This window comes from Cibotium barometz, chromosome 18 (assembly GCF_041138505.1).
Source record: "Cibotium barometz isolate CiBa-2024 chromosome 18, ASM4113850v1, whole genome shotgun sequence".
Lineage (NCBI taxonomy): Eukaryota > Viridiplantae > Streptophyta > Polypodiopsida > Cyatheales > Cibotiaceae > Cibotium > Cibotium barometz.
Genome location: NC_141063.1, coordinates 27,130,193 through 27,137,993, shown reverse-complemented (window position 1 = coordinate 27,137,993; position 7,801 = coordinate 27,130,193).

The following is a 7,801-nucleotide window of genomic DNA, read 5'->3' as shown; positions in this document are numbered from 1 at the left end:
ATATTGAAGAGGTGGTTATGATTCAAGTAGATATTGAAGAGGCTTATGATCATATTAGTTGGTCTTTTCTTTCACAACTTATGCAGGCTATGGGATTTGGACCTCACATGTCTTCTTTGATTTATACTATTAGCCAAGATACAGTGGCTAGGCTTATGGTTAATGGTGGAGTGATTGATCCCATTCATTTGACGAGATCGGTCAGGTATGGATGCCCACTTCGCCCTCTCTTGTTTGCAATTGTTACATATCTTATCTTGTATCGACTGGATAAGCTAGTGGAGGACGGTGAAGTTAAAGGGCTTACTCTTCCAAGCAGAGAGCAAATAGTCAGCCAGGAATTGGCAGATGATTCTTTCATGTTTCTTAAGGCTCAAAGAGATAATGTTCAGAAGGCTATGGCTGTTTATCATACTTTGGTCTTGCTTCAGGGTACATTAATATGTAAAAATTTGCTCTTATAAGCTTTACCAAGAGCAATTTGCTTGGTTTTAGATGAAATGGGTAGGTCATACAAAGGATATGCATCACACGCCACTTGGGTTATCCGATTGGAGTTAATGTTGATTCACAGGCTTTGTTGGCATGGATTTCTGCAAGGAAAAATGAAAATTTTGTGTATTGGAAATCTCAAGGTTGGCGTATGTATGTTTGGCTCAAAGTGACACAATCCATTATGGTTAGCATGATATCTTTTTTCTTGCCTTTCTTGCCATGTATGAGCAAAGCTTTGCATCAGATACAAAAGCCAATTAGATTTATGCTATGGAAAAGAGCAGGAAATAAGCCAGGACAGATGTGAATTTCTTGGGAACATGTTAGTACTCCAAAGAGGAGTGGAGGGGCAGCCCTATTAGATGTTAGATTACATATGGTCACTAGGAGATGGCCTTTACTGCAAGATATGTGTGTATTTCAAGAGCCATGGGTGGTAATGTGGCTAAGGCCCTCCTAGAGGAGGTCACACTTGTGCATGGTAATACCAGGATTGATGGTACATGATGGGATGTAGTGAATGGTTCCCGACAGGTTTGAGTGGTGGCTTCACCTCTCCTTTCTCATTTGATGATCTCATGGAAGGAGGTGTTAAATGGATTCCTTCAGATTTGCGGATGCAGTTGAATTCTATGGTAGGTGAGGTGTTGGCTACTTCACAACTTCTGGAGTGGCTTGACAAACTTGTTGAGTGGCCAAAATTCAATAGAATGGCTCGATTGGGACTAGTGAGAATCATGGATGTCTTGTTGCCACATAGAGGCCGCTTATTTTCTTTTCAAAAAATTCATCAATATTTTCGGGTTCCATGTGGATATGTACAATTATGGGAGAAGGTGAGGGCAGGCCTTACACCATTTGATGATATTCCTTAGTTGGAGGATCAACAACCTTGGTTAGATTGGGCATTTAGAAAGCCTCAGGACATTGTCAGCATATAACAAATCAAGTGTACCATATGATGGTGGAAGATAAGCGGGCACTGGATCACTAAGAAGGCTAATCGGGTATGGAATATCAGGCAAAGTAAGGCCTGGTGGAAGGAAGTAATCTTACAGGGCTGGTAGTCTAAGATTCCATATCAAGGGAAGGTGTTTCTATGGCGTATGCTAGTTAGAGGCCTACCATTAGAGGCCTACCATTAGAGGCCTCTAATGGTAGGCCTCTAATGGTAGGCCTCTAATGCTAGTTAGAGGCCTACCATTAGAGAACCAGTTGTTGCGAAAGCGACGGATTGCTTCTGGTATTTGTACTACATGCTTGGAAACATGCTCGCTTCTTTTCATTTCATGTCTGGTGGCAAACAAGGTGTGGGATTTCCTTTCTTGCGTAAGGATTTTGTTGACAAATAGGCTCGTAAAGATTAAAGACTTGATTTTTTGCACGATTCTGAATGGGTCGGATAACCCAAAACATTCAATTTTCTTTCCTTTTTATAAGTGGATAGGTTTGTGGCATATTTGGTTAACTAGGAATGACTTCATATTTGATGCAAATTTGATGCAAAAGTGGGTATTACAGCTCACATAGGTCATATAAAAGGGCTACTATTGTGGCAAGTCTCTTCCTTGCGGTTAGCTCATTTGGTGAATGACACGGTTATGATTAGATGAGGGTACTATTGTGGCAAGTCTCTTCCTTGCGGTTAGCTCATTTGGTGAATGACGCGGCTATGATTGGATGAGGGTACTCCGAGCTACACCTGTGGTTCGTATAGTAATTAGTGAGGGAAAGCTAGTACATCACATTGTGGCCATGTGGCCATTTGTAAAGTAATTCTAGTAATATATCTTCTAGTACGAGAGAGAGAGAGAGAGAGAGAGAGAGAGAGAGAGAGAGAGAGAGAGAACCTATAGTCAAGAGAGAGAGTTATTGCACGACTTAATAATATCTTCTATTGATTGATGTTATATGAGCTTCAAAGAGTATAGTGCCTTCTATAGGCTTAAAAGCTTTATCTTTGACGCATCACACACATTGGGGCAATCACACATGGCTAAACACTTGACATCACTACTTACCACACTCACACATAAAACGGCTATAAAAGGTTGTTCACACACAACAACACACTAAGCCATCTAAGGGCTATTTCACACACACATAAGGCTTCGAATACCCAAGAGCTATAAGCCAAGTCTATTATCCTTTGAAATCAAGACCTTGTTATATGTCACTACATTAGTAGTAGCGAAGAGTAGCTTAACGTCATCCTATTCTTCAATCTACAATGTGCTCCTCACATTGGCCCTATTTTTGTGTGTGTGTAGCTTCTTCTGGTGAATTCTAGCTTCACGTCTACGGTATTGCAATTAGTTCTCCCTCTTCTTGCTTCCCTCTATAAGAATGAATTTGGGGATCTATGTGGCATAAAAGATAATACGGGGCCTAAGTAGTACAAGCATTTAAAGGAAAAACACACACACTCCGATTTCAGGGAGGCTCCCTGCACAGAGAACCCATGACACACACACATAAACAACTAGAATTCCTAATCATAGTCTTCCACACTAAGGGTGACTTGCTATAGCTAATGGGCCAAGAAAACCTCCTTGCAGATATAGCACACTGAATGTCTTGAGACTCAAAGCTATTCTTATTACTGAATTCGCTCATGGCGAGCTTGGCTTCTACAGCAGCTCTAGATGCAGGTAAGGATCTAGTTGCACTATGAAAGATTTAAGGCTTGTGTCAAGGTAGAGATTGTCACATCAAAGCCCCAACTTTGACCTATACCCATCGTGCAGGCCAAAGTCTTGATCTTCATCTTCAATATCACCCACCGGCTCTCTAGACATAAACTCTTGCAACCTGCTCGCAGTCCTACTCGCAGTCATCCATCATCGTGGCCATCGACTCTTACACCAAAGAACGCATGTTCATCATGCGATGCCTGTGCACGACTTCGCGTGTACAGACATCAAAATTTTCTTCATCATGCGATGCCTGTGCACGACTTCGCATGTGCAGACATCAATATTTTTTTCATCATCGTGGCCATAAACTTTTACACCAAAGAATGCATGCATGCGGTGCCGTGCACGGTCTCATGGAACTACGAAGCCCTTCACCTCCTCTTTCAAAGTCAACTTCATAGCTAAGAGCATCGCCAAAAATAGGCCCCCAACCATGGGCAAAGTTATATGCAGAGGGCTCTCTGCTGACACTTTGTGCTTAGGATGGAGAAGCAGCAAACTGGGCAAGAAGTAATGGCGCGAAAAAGAGGGTGAGAAAGCATGGTGCAATGACGCGGTGGCAAACTGGGTAGAGGCAAAAAATCTCTCAATGCTTGCATCACCCAATTTTGGCAATGAAATTGGCGAGCAGTATTATCTTGCTAGGCTGAGTGGAGGTGGTGCACTCTGCACTAGCACTGCCCAAAACTCGTGGTAGCCCACGAGATAGCTCTGGGCAGCAACTCCTAGTGGCTCTTGGTTTTACCTCTGGGGGCAGTAGCAATAAGCTAGCGGTAACAATTTAAAAGCCTAGCTTTGATACCATGTAGGGGAGATTAGGGGCAAGCAGCTATGGAGGATGAAAGATATGCATGTTGTGTGGTAGTGCAAAGACACACACACACACACAGAAAGACTATACTTAAGAGAGAGAAAACTATTACATAACTCAATAATATCTTCTATTTATTGATGTTGTATGAGCTTTAAATAGTACAATGCCTTTTATAGGCTTAAAAGCTTTATCTTTGACACATCACATACATTGGGACAATGATATGTGGCTAAACATATGACATCGCATACATTGGGACAATGATACGTGGCTAAACATATGACATCACTACTTATCACGCTCACACAGAAAATGGCTATAAGAGGTTATTCACATACGCATGAGGCTTCGAATACCTAAGAACTGTAAGCCAAGTCTATCACCCTTTGTCCACTAAAATCAAGACTTTGTTATTCTATGTCACTACATTAGTAACCAAGAGTAGTTCAACCTCATCCAATTCTTCAATCTACAATGTGCTCCTCACATTGATCCTATTTTTTTTGTGTGTAGTTTCTCTAATGGATTCTGACTTCACATCTATGGTGTTGCAATTATCTCTCTCTCTTCTTGTTTCCCTCTACATGAAGCACTTCTATATAAGAATGGATTTGGGGATCTATGTGGGTTATAATAGATTCCAAGTAGAATGCTACTTATTGTGAGCCACAAAATCAACTAACATGATTGTTAGCTAGCATTTGTGTGGTTATATTAAGAATAAACATTTATGAGAGCTTTTTCTAAACTTTTCTTTTTGGACCACTTGTAAAGCTTTGATTAGGCACTCTTGCCAGTGGAGGCTTGTCCTACTTACATTGGAGTAGACGGTGGAAACCCAAAGGATTCTATGTCCATTGTCAAAGAATAGGCACATGAGGATGAGCTTCTACTCCTACTTACATAGGAGTAGGAGGTGGAAACCCAAGGGATGTTATGTCCATTGTCAAAGAATAAGCACATGAGGATGAGCTTCTACTCCACTTACATCGGAGTAGAAGGTGGAAACCCAAAGGGTGTGTTCTACCCACCATCGTTAAAGAATAGGTGCAGTAGTACATGAAAATTATTCAAACTCATAATTTTTTGATGCTTGAACATGTTCGATAAGCTAAGGTGTTTCTACGAGTATCTTATGGATATGGAGGGCAAAGAGAGATAGCATATTTCCATACTCTACTCTATTACACGGTGTAGTCATCTATATTGTTGCCACCTACACCAAGTATCAATAATACTCATACCTTGACCAAAATACACGTATGATTGAGTATATTACATTAATATTTTTCTGATATATGCATGTTTAGTCGTCATTCTAAAAAGAGAGCACATTAATATTTGATTGAACTTTTTCATAGATCTTTAAGAGAAGGAATTTATGCATGCTTAATGATTGTTATAAAAAGAGAGCACAATAGTATTTGACAAAACGTTTCCACAGACCCTTAGGAGAAGCAACTTGGTAGGTAAGTTTCTAAAAGAGAGTGTAATAGCATTTGACAGAACTTTTCAACAAATCCTTAATAGAAACAACGTAGTTGTATGAACCCTTTCTTTATTTTAAGTTTACAATGAAGCCACGCAGATGCCTCCTCTAACCACAAGCTATTAGTGATCCATTAGCATAGCCTTCTTCACATCATGAGGTGTCAACTTATTCCATACAATTGAAATCCCCACCCCTAGCCTAGGAATAGTACACATTATCAAAAGCCAGCCATAAGCCTTTCATATATGGGTAGAGATAGGCAATGGGCACCCACTTAAGTTGGGTGGCTAGGTAAAGACCACTTGTATATATACAACTTTTGATGATGTGAACCGGGAAACTCAATCATTTTTAATTACAAAGCTTTCTTCTTCTCTTGAGCTCTTACTTTATTGCTTGCTTTTGGTTGTAGGATGCATGCTTGTGTGTGTGATTGGAATGTAACGAGTTCACTACCTTGAGAAAGAGCCTCCTCACTTTCATGTTTCTTGTTTAGGAGGGTACTCAATCCACCATGGGAAACATATATGCTCCCAATCTAAAAAACCCTCATCCTTCCATGTATGAAGATACACGAAAGATGGACTCTCCTATGACAAGCATTCATTTGTCTCATTTGGGCATTGTATGAGTTGCCCACTCTCAATGAGATTATAGATCCACCTTTGAAACCCCACAAGACACATAATTATCTCATAAACCAATTATAAGAGTAAAAGTGACATAATGCATGTATGTTACACTTAAGATTTACCTCTACACCAAAACGTCAAATGGTTTTTCAATTTCTAGCTATTTGTCCCCACCATAAGCCCACCATTCTTTAGTATGCAAAGGCTTGTTGGAAATGATGCATCCTCATGTCCTTGAAGTATGCCTTAGCACCCTCTTACAATGGCTCACCACCCCAATGTCTAGATCTCGGATAATCTCTAAAGCCCTCATACAAGCACGGTACAAATATGTCTCCTTCTTCATAAGGCATATTATCAGTTGGCATTCCCCAACTATCTCGCACTTCTTTAGGCCCTGATAAGATTTGTAATATATCCTTTTTCCTACACAAAGTTTTTTTACATGCACTACAATAAAGAAAGGCGAAAACAAGGATAAGAAACTATGTGAAAGTATAAGACATATACCTTATAGGACTAATTGTTGAAGCCGTTATCCATTGCAAGTTTTCCTTCTTCACCGCCTTGTTATTAATCCAATCAATGTTAAGACTCAAAAGAAATCGTGGCCATTATTTGGATTAGTAATAGTAGTAATTTTGTATGCCATACTAATGAATCTCTGCACCAATCACGCAAAATCTTATCCAACCTCTTAGAGTTTTTCATTTACATAATCGAAAGCTGATATTGCTATACATACCTTTTCCATTGCTCTTAAAGCAAGTGTGTTATGCTTTTCATATTCTTCATCTCCAAGTACTTATTGATTAAGCACATAAGTTTTAGCCAATTAAGTCCTCATGAAAATCTTTGGTTACACAAAGCAAAACAAGCTTGGTGAGTCACCTCGTCCCAAGCAACTAAACTCGTACCTTGAAGAATAACTGGACCATCATGCAAGCTAGATTGTTATACTAAGGCTTGACATGTGTATTTATTATCTCTAGAATCATTTCTCTTTCAATTATTGATCATGTCTTTGGTGGGAGAGCTACCATTATACTCTCTTTATTTGCGAATCCAAACTTTTGGAACATATAGATCTCATGCCTAAGAGTGGAAGGTGCATGAGTGCAAGTAACAGCTCTCCCTCTTGACCACGGGCCACATCCAAAAACTTGCACCTAAATCTTACGTATCTTGATATCTCATTTGCATAAGCTCCACACAATCCATTAATGTTATAAAAAATTGAGGATAAATACTATCAAGAAATTGCACTCTATAGTTCATAGAATGAAGACCTTAACACTTACCCTCATTTCATACAAGACAACTAAGATTTGAGGTGATGATTACCATCCCATACCAAAAACTTTTTTCCTCTCAAATTTGGCCACTCATCAGGGAGCTCTTCTTCAAACATAGTGTTGATTCTTATCCACATTGGACCCACTATTGCATATCATCATCGTTCACTTGAATAAAGCCCTCCCCAAGCCTTTTAAAACCAACAAGAAATGGTGCATTAGCCTCAATATGGCCGGCTCTATCAAATCTATCCATAAGAACGGTCACATCCACTTGTGATGTCCTAACAGCTTCATTCACAAACAAATGACACAATGAAATTAGAGGTGGATCGCTCTCCATCGTAACGTAGAACTTTGACAAGCAGTCTTGAAGA